The 11967-nt window shown below is 40.3% G+C and overlaps 1 long non-coding RNA gene across 1 annotated transcript; it reads right to left on the bottom strand.

Moving 5' to 3' along the window:
• Positions 1–1930: 1930 nt before the first annotated feature.
• Positions 1931–10790, bottom strand: LOC118564381. Its single transcript, XR_004931820.1, has 2 exons — positions 10076–10790; positions 1931–4965 (listed from the first exon to the last, which is right to left on the bottom strand). It is a non-coding gene; the product is annotated as an uncharacterized LOC118564381 (long non-coding RNA).
• Positions 10791–11967: the final 1177 nt, after the last annotated feature.

Raw genomic sequence — 11967 nt, 5'->3', positions numbered from 1 at the left:
GGTTTTGTCATTACGTAATCCCACTTACTGAAAGTGAAAGCAGCAGATCAGAGTGTTTGTGTAATCCCCCCCCGAGTTAAGATGTCACGCTCTGAGCTCAGGGCAGGTTTCAGAGCTGGTTACTGCCTGGCAGGCAGGCAGGTGGGTCCTTAAAATCTGGCCGCGGGCTGGTGGTCTGGTCCGAGACGATGAGCTGAGAGATTCTGACGTCAGATTCTGTTCCAGTATGAACTTCCCTGCTGTTTGACACACCAGGAATAACAGTGTCTGGTGTTCAGATTCCTGCCTGCTGCTCTAAATGACTAAACTCTGATAACTTTGAGATTTTAATGATTTAACTGAGCCATCCTTCATCTGAGTTGGAACCAAGGCAACCTACAAATATAACGTATTTCCTGTGGAGTTTCTCTCATCCCCACAGGACCACAACAATACATACAGGCTCAAATATATACACCCTCAGCTTGATCTGTTGAGCGCTGTTGAGGGCAACTTCTCATTAGTACTCATGATTGAGTACAGTTTTTGGCTTCTTTTACAGAAAGGAGTTGTTTGACGGCGTTCATTGGACTGACCGGTGCTCAGATCTGTGGGAAGTTCAAAAGAACTCATAACGACCTGAAAGGGAGGCTTATAGATTCACAAACACTTCCAAAAAGGCTTTTGGGGCCTTTCCCAAGCAGTTGCAGACTCCATGATCATCAGTTCAAACACTGGATGGAAGTCCAGGTGATTCCGATGTGTCACCACTTCGCCAATGTATGGCCTCCCTCAGGGGAAAGCAAAGTGATCAGGATGTTCAGGAACAGGATCCACCCTGACATTACCTGGAAACAGATGAAACGCGAGTGTGAAGCCAGGTTAACATCACCATGGAGAGAGAGAGAGAGCGGCGAATAAGATAGAAGCCAGGACGCCAGAATTGACGCCCACAAGCTGGACTGAAATGTACAACTGACTTGGACACGGGTGGGAAAGCAGGCTAACATTAAGCTTTCTAGCTATAACACCTAACACATAGATGTACTCTTGTTAAATGTTAAATGCCAGTCTCTGCCAGGGAGCAAAATAATATACTCTAACAAGAAGAGTGGTAAACATCCGCCAGATTGATGGCAGAAGCTTTTCAAATAGCTATTGCAAGTTTGTGGTTGTGATTTAGCAAATGCTTGTGGTTCAGATAAAAAAAAAATCCACAATAAGTTTAAACGTGTGCACCCGTTTCTTGGATGTTTTTTAAAAGAAACAGAAGATCAAACAAGTTCCAAACAGTTTAATGTGACAAAAGCTTCAAATTGTGTGTGTGGTCACAATTTAATTAAAATGGCATTACATTTAATTTTAATGATGTGACAACCGACCTATTTTCTCAGTCTTATAAGTAAAATTAATTTTCCGAAATGAAAAAAAAAGACACGAATTTATATGCTTTTTTGTTTATGTCATGAAATAAAAAGAACTTCCAATGTGAAAAAAAACTTTATTTTCCTTTAGGGTTCATTGCTTGATTCACCAGAACTGGTTTCCTCTGCTAAACAACAACTCGAAGGATACAGACACACAACCCAAACAAGATCATCAGAACTGAATCTCCTATAATTGTTGCTTTGATTTCCAATATGTAAAAATAAAAGCAAATTTCTCATTATTTCAATGTCTGTGTTTTTTTTTTTAATGCTGTGCCTCTTACTTATATGTTAGAATAAATTTGCTGCATTCCACATCAAGAAATACCCACATATATAAACTTTCTGCAGATCAAAGGTTGACTGATTTTACTTCTAATAAACTGAAAACAAAATGACACAATGGAAAGAAAAATTCCCCAGTGAGCTTTTTTTTTAACTGTTTTTGTTTTAAGCTTACATTTGTATTGCTTTTGACTTGGGATTTAGTTATGTTTCATGATCATATTACATATGACCAACAAGTTTGTTTTACATTTAACTTAGATATTAGTTGCCCAGAGTCTTTACACTGTGCTGTTGAGCTGTGTCATTTCAACTCAGATCAACAGAAGCATGTTGTTTTTTTTTGTCCAAATGCGCTTCAAAAAGGGACTCAAAAGACAATAAAGCAGGAGAAACCTGAAGAAGAATGAGTCTTTTAGACATTGAGGTCAAACCCCCTTTACAGGTGGGCCTCATAAAACTATATCTTCTTTCACAAATTGACAGAAATCTGTAAACTTTTTTTTTTAGAGATGAAAAGAAGATTTGTGTTTTCAGGACCTGGTCTGTCACCTAAACATAGTTGTTTGTCCTTTATCTGTTTTCCAACGTCTTTCTCCTCAATGTCTTCTATCCTGGCTTAATCTGCAGCAGCTTGCGGCAGTGGGGCCGATCCCTCCACAGAGCGGGTTTCCAACTGAAAGATGAATTTCCAGCATCATTCAGTTGACTCTCAAGAGTCTGTAGATATGACGCCGTTCTCTAGTTCAGGTCTGAAAACAACATCTCTGACAACCTGAAGCTTATGTAAACACACACACACACACACACAGACACGCACACACACACACGCACACACACAAAAGCACAGCAAAGAGGGAACACAAATACACAGCCCAAGCTCCTAATACTCTGTGCTGGTCGCTGTATAATCCCCAAACATGAAATATGAAGTGTGTGTGTGTGTGTGTTTGTGCAGTTCATGTTATTGATGGGACTCAGTCATTGGTGGCTTGCTCGTTGGCTCTGTGTTTTTTTTATGTAAGAGGATTTGTCCCAGTATCAGCGTCTGTGGCACGAGTTCTCTAAAGACTTTAGGTTGGATCATTCATCAGAGGGAGAGGGAGGCGGGACCGGGCTCTCTGATCAGAACAGTGGCAGAAAATGTAGGTGGATCAAGTTGAAGTTGATAAGATGCAACATAATAAAAGACCTTGAGAGTTTTTATATGGTGCTTTTCCTGACTTGTGGTTGTCTCAAAGCACATCTAGGGTTCAATAGCCCCCCGCAACCCCAACAATCTTCTCCACCTATCCTGCAGGACTGGTACATAAAAAGCCAGTCATGATAATTCTAGACTCTGAGTGATACCCAGATATACGTAGGTCCCACCTGCTTTATTGCGAAACTCTCTTCTCCACCTAATTGATCCCTTCAATTATCACAACTGTCACAGCTCTCTGACACTGCATCTGGGTGCAGTAAGTGATGCTCCCTCCCATGACATATGCTAGGGCACCATGTCTGAGCTGGGTCTTTCCATCAACTCGTCGTTGCTTGGGAAAATAATGCTATGCATTCCACAACGTGTGGTGTTTGTTGGTGCCTGGAGACTGTAAACTGTTGCTTGCAGCTATTGCTGTTTGGTGAGGACGGGGCTCAGCTGAAGTGTGAGCAGTTGCAGGAAATGATGCATGTAGCACTAGATCATAGCAATAACTCGGAGCACTGCCAGTGCCATGAGGATGTGATTAGGTTGTAGCTAATGCATAGGACTAATACGGTCATCGTTGCTTCAAATTCCTAGCAACCAAGCAATGCTGTTTCCCCAAACCACCTGCTGGCATTAAGTACCCCTCAGGATCCAGTATAATATTAAACCTCCACAAAGTCACTGCTGAAGGTTTGTGTATGTCCCCAGCCCTGTGGCTCCTATCAGAGATACTGTAAAAACACCCCTCCTCTGTCTGGGGGTTTATGATCTGTAAATGTGACTTTAACGTAGCTTGTTTTGGATCATTCCAGAAGCACTACTGCATCGGGGTTCTAGAAAGGGACCACACGGGTCCTCAAAGGTGTCTCTCATGTGAATGCATTGCGCAGACGTATTCAACTGAAGGACGGATGCTCCTTGAAGTGACTTCCTTATATGTTTTGTTGACCTTTAACAACTTTTGTCAAAGCAGCAGCATCCATCTAAAGACATTGGGGGAGAAACTGGTCTTCCTAATAATGGCATTATTAATATTATTAATGTACTTTATGTCCCAGTAGCTGTACGGCTTTGGGTCACCAATGTAAACACAAACCAGCTGGTATTTGTACACTTTTTTTAGCTCACAGTAAAAGTCCAGTGTTAGAGCTGACACTCATTGATATCTTAGGTCTTGACAGAACTGGAAGTTCCACCAAACTAAAAGTGTTTTATGGCCATGTATACTATAGTAAAAGCCTGGTTGCACATATGTTGCTTTGATGTACTTTATAAGTGAAACTAACTAATTTGAGAATCCTACTCGTAAGAGTTGTTCCTAAACCCCTTTCTAAAGCTAGAGTTATTTTTTACACAACTTCAAGACCGAGGGCCAACCGCAAACTCAGCAACATTTTTCTCTGCATTTAAATTCTCATTAGAGGACTTATTTGTGTTTTATATTCATTCTACCATGTCAATGTGTTGATATGTTCTGTTAAAATATTTGACAATGCATGTTCAAGTCTGCAGCCGTTTGTGTCCACAGAAGCAAAGCAAAACCTGTGATATTTACATCACAGTAGCTGCACCTTCTTGGTATGAAGTTTTCTGAAAGATTCACCATTTGGTTTGATTGTTTTTATTCAGATCCCTGGAATCTTCAGCTCATATGGCCAAGGTCTTAACACGCCATCATGTCCTCAACGTAAAGCTGCACTAGTATGATGCCTGTCTATCACCTGTTAGCAGATGTTCATGATGCCAGCCTGTCTGTCACTGGCTGATGCAGTCATGCCAAAGTCATCTACAGTCAGACTCACTTCAGGACACCATTCAGCAGTTCCAGCTGGAGCACATCCTGATTCAGAATGACACCTGACAGGAACTATGATGAGGAAAACAATAATGATGGTGACATTGTTGCCATTTCAGATCTCTGGCGGTCCTCATGAAAGCAAGCTGAAGTCTGGGGTGCCTGGTGCTGGAGCAGCCAGAAGTCTTGGTGATGTGGTTGGAGGATGGATCCCAGATGGAAGTGGGTTTCCTTTGCTGGCATCTACTGGCAAGGGAATTCTGGGATTTGAAGGAGACGTGAAGACCCTAGGAAACAAAACAAAAACATCAAGATTGAAGTAAGTAGCGGGTTTGCAGGTTTCAGAAATTTCCCCTGAATTAATTAAAGCTTTCGTTCCAGTATGCAGCAAAAAAGGTAAAAATCTATCTGTCTATCTGTCAACTTCTGCTTATCTGAGATCTAACAGAACCACAGGTTAACTCTCTGTTAAACATCCTTGAAAAGGTAACAGTTCTACCCTGACCATGCCACAGATTATAATGGGAGCTCTCGTTATCTCTAATGCAGCACCTCCCTACAAAGGAAACCTGTTTCAGCTGCTTGTATTCTGGATCGTATTCTTTCAGTCATGAACCATGTCTCATGGTCATAGATGAGGGTTAAAACGTCCATGGATGCTTAAACTCAGAACTTAATTTTTCAGCACAGCCCCTTATTTACCATGAGAGTCCAGAGGCTACATCCTCATCTTTGGAGACAAAGCCCTGATCCATTTCTTCCTTTCTTCCTTCCTTCTGCCATCGCAGAGAATCAACATACGATCATTCCTACACTTTTGTAGCATTAGAGATTACCACAAATTTGTAGACATTTCACACGCTGACCAATGCTGGCAAAGAATGTCTTCATTTCGGCATGAGATTGACCTAAAATATTCTTAAATCAAACAAGTGATGATCGTGAGATGGGAAAACCATGTATAAATACAATGTCTGTGACGATGAACCATTAATTTTGATGAACATCAATACATGTCCAACGACGGCCTTTCAGGTGATCTTATTTTGCTAGTTTAGAACTTAGTAAGCCTTTGAAATGAATTTATTCTTATCTGTTCCTGCCCAGACTATTCCAGTACCTGTCTGGAATAGTCATTTTTTAATTTCTGCGTCCTGGCATTTCTTGTCTTTGTTACTGAATTCTGACTCCTCTGGAAATATAAACAGTGTGGTCTGAGAGAACAATAGACATTTCCACAGCTTTGGTAAACTCAGTCAAATCAAGGAGAGCCAATGGAGTGGGTGAACAGCCCAAGAGACAGAACCAAGACAGAACCAGTAAGAGTTAGCCCAGTGATATTTATCGAGGTTGGATCTACTTGTTTAAAATTCTGACTCTCAACATTAGGTGGGCATAATTGACAATTCATTTCAGAATTTCAAAAAACAGCAGCCAAGATGTCCACACAGTACCACAGAACCAATGGCATCCCAGTTTTGGTTTTATCTTCTGAAGAACAGGAGTTAAAGCCAAGGCTGACAAACCACAGAAAGACAGAGGGACCCAAAAGCAGACGGAACCAAGAACAGAAAATCCAGATGGTTCTGACAAAGTGAACAGCCATCCAACACTCTGCCCTCTTGTCCTGTTGTATGATTAAAGCATTATTTAGGCAGAATCCGCCAGATCACAAAAGCCTTCCTACTCGTCTTTTGTCTCCCCAATCTTTTCCAAAGTTAAGAATGGTTTGTAGAACTCATGCAAAATCTTGAGTTTACCTCTCAGAGACAAAGAGATATTTGTAGGTTTGATTTGTTCAGGTTGAGTTTCTTGATTTCATAAATCAATGGAAAAAAAATTTGATTTCCAAAAAGACAATTATTGATTCTGTTAATGAATAGATCCAACAAAATCATAAAATTTCCAATGTGGTGCTACATGTTAGTGCATGAGGTGTCAGTATTGTAAATCTAAGACCTAATATAATGTTATAACATACTCTTCATTTCTTTTCATTAGGTGTGCAGCTATGGAGCTCAGTAAGTAATTAAAATAATGATAAGTTTATTTATTTATTGATAGATTCCCAACGGAGTATTTTTCTTGAGACTGAATCAATTATTAATACATGCAGATCACTCAGTAGCCTGACCAGTTGCTACAATCAGGTTACCGTCTTTTACACGAGGAAAAACTTGGAAGATTGTGTTGTCAGCAAAAAAAAATCCTTGTCTCTGCTCACAGTGGGACCACGAGGAAGTCAAAGTTTTATAACTTTTTTTTTTTTTGCCTCATCAGTATAGCCAAAGTTCTCCTTTTCGCAGCTTATTTCACACAGCTGTCGTTCCTTATGCTTTCCCAAGAGCAGAGGACAAACGGAGGATGTGTTCTTTACAGTAAGTATTGTAACTGAGCTGAAGATTTTTCCCTTAACGCCATCAGCCGAGTGCTCTCATCGTCACAAAATGAGTCTTTCAACTCCAACATCTGTTAGCAGTCACTTCTGCAACCTTTCACCCCTGAACGCAAGTCTGTAAGGGAAAGTCCCTCTGTCTGACATACGTCAAACGAATGAGTGACGCTCTCGAACCGTCCATCCATTCATCATTTGCCTGTCCAGGGAGGGTTTATGTTGTCAGCTCCCTTCAGTTGATGGAGGGGGTGGGGGTGTGGGGGGGGGGGGGATGGGGATGGGCCAGGGATTACAGGCAGCAGAAACAAAGGCTTAGACGTCAGGGTCTTATGATGCTTATGTTTCTCCTGCTCTGGTCACTCTGAGTCCTGTTCACCAACATCAGAACATTGAATATCTCACAGCTCCAGCCGAGTTTCATGATGCCTTACAAAACGGAGCTCCATGTATTCTTGGTAACATGCGTATCTTGTTCTAAAGCGACTCAAATGCACTGAACCGGAGTCAATGGTGTGTGGAGCCACCATGGTTTTTACGGATGTTCATGTTTTTTTCATTAATAGGTGTTTAAATTACTATCATCCGTTTGTTTTCACAATTTTCTTAGCCCAAACACTGAACTTTTATATGTACACAATGGATTATAAGAGCTGTTAGAATTTTATTTAAAAGATTTTATTGAAAAGAATATTTGTGACTATCTGGATATTTCTACATGTGGATGCATTCAAGGTGTTGCACTTCTGTAAGGCCCTGGGGACTTTGAGAAATGTAAAAAAAAAAAAAAAAAAAAAAAAACGGACATAATGATGAAATTATCAAACAAAATCCCCTGTAAGATGCAGAACTTTGAGCATTTAGCAATTTATGACTTCCTCTATTGCTCCCTTTTTCTGACCTACAAATTGCATAGGTGCAGACTACTGCCACACTGCATTATTATTACTCTCATTTTATGGTGCTTGAATTATGACTTATTCTACTTCATTACTTAATATTACATTATTACTTGTCTCTTGTTTATTCAATTTCTTGGTCCTGGAATCAACTCAATTTCAATGTAATGTTGGCAACAGTGTGCATTGAGCAATGCAGTTTTTATGTCTTATATAATGCGGTAAAATTTTGGGGGAGATGAGTGAGTATTTAATTATTAGTGTTTGCACAATTCCTAATGTGTTAGAAATGTATCTTGGCCACATCATATGCATAGGTGAAAATTTGAACACCCACCCTTATTAATATGTGGAGTTCCTCAATGCTCAATCCTTGGTTCTGAGATATTTTTCCCAAAGAAGACGACAAACAACTTTAATTGATAAAGAATTGCATTAAAAATGGACTGCAACCATCACTGGAGGTGCTTTAAATAAATAATCAAAGCATAAATTAATCTAGACCACTTTAATCCCAATAAAAAGAAAACTGTAATAATTTTCTTTGGGCCAAACACAAAGTGGGCTATAAGCTACCTGGTGTTAAACTATTTTAATTTGTTTCAGACCCTTATTGTACTGCAGTCAATTCTTGGATGTTATCAATTCAACTGTATCCTCTGTGAGTTTAGGTCAACTGTTTCTGTCACCCGAAAACTACTAGGAATTTCCTCCGGGAACAAGAAAGCCTGATCTTGTTCACTTTGACTTTCTTACAGCTAACTTTAACATTTTATTGTCAGTTAACTTAAAAATTATTTCCTAAGCGTATGTGTTGGAATTCTTCATACCATTATATTCCTGCCTAATCCTAGAAATTAACCAGATAAATGCCACAGCTGCAGCACTGTTGAAACATAAGGATGTTTCTGGCTTTAGCGTATACGGCCTGCTCAGACCAGTTTTTAAAGACATTCTTTTCTTTTGCAGCACGCTCAGCAAAATAAACCTTTTCCAGACTATATTTGTATAGTTAAACCAGATATGTAAGCTTCCTTTTTGCTTTAGACCAATTGGTTAGCCTGAGATTGATCAGGTATCTGATTAAAAGGACCAATGCGCTGCTGCGGTTTTGATTGTTACGCCCTGCAGAGAAGCACATTTGAAAAAGTTTATTCTATACAACTGCTAATATATGAGTTTGGCTGGAGCAAACAGAAAGCTTGCACGGCAGTGTGTACATCTGCTGCGTGAAGAGATGACCTCAATAGACTTTGAACTGTAACAGTTGAAAACATATAGATGCTTCCTTGCTAGATGATTCAAAAGATGGTGGTTTAAGACATCTGTAGTCAGAATAGAACTTTATTAACGCTGAGCGTTACACTTTTCATACTAAAGAAGTTCTAAGTTTCCCATTTGTAATACAGTGAAGTTGGAATTAGAAATTTTAAATAAGTTCCCTTACCATGAATTCAACCATCTTTTTCCTCAGATCTTTTACCCCAGCATGACTCAAACGTTCGGTCTCCATGAGGCAAATGTCGCCGAACAACTGGTAAGAGTTCCCATGTTGCTCAGTGGACAAAACTCTCAGTAGGGTCATTTTTGTCTACATAAAAATACATTATGTATTTATAGTTTCTGACTTTTATTGAACCCAAAATCTATTACCTTTAGCATTTTAACTTTTGGTTTGTTAACACATTTAACTAAAATCTCATTAGAAAGGTCCAGCTCTACGAACACTCAGATATTAGCTTCTGTTTAGCATCATCATTTCACTTACTGCTTCTATATATTTTTCAGGGATTTATAGTTTTTCTATTAGGGAAGTAATTTATTTTAATATTAGTAATTATAGGAGTCTTTTTGCTTTATTCATTATTTTGAATACTTTTACGTGACCCATCATAGGATGTCAGGTCATCAGAAGATATTTATTTCCAATTCTTGAAGAAGTTGTATTGCTCTTTTACTTTCACATTTTAATTCCACACATCTTCTAAAAAAAACCCAAAAGTTTCACTTTTGTCAGTTTTGCGAGATGGTTTCTATAGATCTCTAGGTCTCTATAGATTTATCATTTCCATTGATTCAAACTGATTTTTTATTTTAACAGCTTACCATCTGTGAACTCCTAGGCCGGTCAGCAGCAACTTCCAGGAACTTTGAAAATCAAAAACTAACTCTTCAAGAATAAAAACGCAGTACGAAGCGATACAACTGCACTTAATGGTCGTCTCCTCCCTCAGCACTCCCCTCTTCATCTCTCAGACCAGAGTACTCCTCTTCTCCCTCTCTCTCTCTGCTCTGTCCCGGCTCAGGTCCGGCGTCGGCGTCTCCACGTGTCCCGACGTGCTGTTGGCCTCACAGCGGCCCGAGGTCGGCGAATTCTGCATGACTACAAGGCGTATGGGCGACTGGCTCTGTGGCGCCGGCGTGTTGTCGGGGGCGTACTCCTTGGTGGGGTCTTTGCCGCGGCAGTCGTACAGGATGCAGGAGATAAGGAACACCAGGAGAAGGATGACGTAGCTGGCCACCAGGATGATGAGGTTAAGGGTGACGGGGTCAATCTCCAGGTAGAATTCCATAAAACCCATGGTGCCGCTTCATATCGCTCCCCGGATCTAGAGAGGAAGATGCGGGGGAAACAACGGGGAAAAGTGTTGGAGAACAGGCAGAAAAAAAAAAGAGCCCGCAGTGAAGGACAGTTGATGGACAGCTGGCCCGATTGAGAGAGAAAGAGCAAAAGACGGCAGAGGACAGCATCAGCTGATGAAATGAGATGCATGAGCCGGGAGTGAGGGAGGGGGCAGTGACAGCAGGCCGGAGTGGATGTGAGGCTTTGTGCTTTAAAGGACATTAATCCTCGCTGCTCCTCCAACCTTGAATTTCAGCAGCCAATGATTAAAGCTGCTCACTTTTAATAACTTAAGCCACCATTTTGATTTTGCCAACTAGAGAGCAATGTCAAAATTATTCCCAGCGAAATGGACGGCTTCAACACACACCTGTCAGCTTGCCACGAGCGTCACTGAGGGGATTTGAGGAGTCATGTAATATGTATTAAACAACCTCTTTATTATGTCACTCTCGGAGATTATTTTTACATTTGAATTTGATTACATTAAAAGCAAATAAGGCCCCAGAACTGGCTATGGTCCAGATAAAAACACGCAATTTTCAAAGTACCGCAGCAACCCTGCTATTTCATCCTGCTAATGGGTTCTTTTTACACAGAGTTAGCAGGCTGGCAAGCTAACACTCTCCCATCTAATATTATATAGTGTCTTAAATAACCCCATCTACAGCCATACAGAAAATATAGCCAGGCAGTATCTTAATTTTGAGGTCAATGAGTCAGGTTTTATGCAAGTTCAAGGCAAAAAACACTTGCAAATTTAAACAAAGCACAGTGCTCAGAGAAATGGCAAAAACATCTGGGAGTTCCATCTCAGATTCTTCGCGTCCCAGTCAGCACATTAGATTTTAAAATTTATAACAAGACAATAAGGGGAAAAAAGATTGACTTGTTTGAAAGGGTTGAGGTAGAAAACCTTATTTTTTTCCCAACCGCTAAATCTGGGTCATCAGCACAGCAAATCTTGAATAGAATGGCTGAAAAGGAAGAGTCAAGATATTGAAATGGACACTTTAAAGTCCAGAGCTCAACACGATTGAAGGTCTGTAGCACTTCTTTCGAAGGACTGAGCAAAAAAAAAATAAATAAATGGCTACAAACTTCAATTCATGATGAAAATAAGAGTAGGCCAAAATCTCTCCACGATGGTGTGAGAGAAGTCAAAGGAACAACCGGGATTTAGAGTGATTGCTGCTGAAAGTTCCTCCACAAGCGTTTGCACCACTGGCCCAGTTAATGCTGCTAGATGTTAGTGCATTAAGTAGATGACATAGTGCATGATGTCATGTTTTGTCCGTACAAGACTAGATGAAAACCACGTCAGTTCAATTATGTCCTCATAAACATGACTACTTATTTCCTTGATCAATCATGA

Source organism: Fundulus heteroclitus, chromosome 10 (genome assembly GCF_011125445.2).
Source record: "Fundulus heteroclitus isolate FHET01 chromosome 10, MU-UCD_Fhet_4.1, whole genome shotgun sequence".
Classification (NCBI taxonomy): Eukaryota; Metazoa; Chordata; class Actinopteri; order Cyprinodontiformes; family Fundulidae; genus Fundulus; species Fundulus heteroclitus.
The sequence above is the reverse complement of the archived record's forward strand: the minus strand, read 5'-3'. Positions and strand labels throughout refer to the sequence as shown.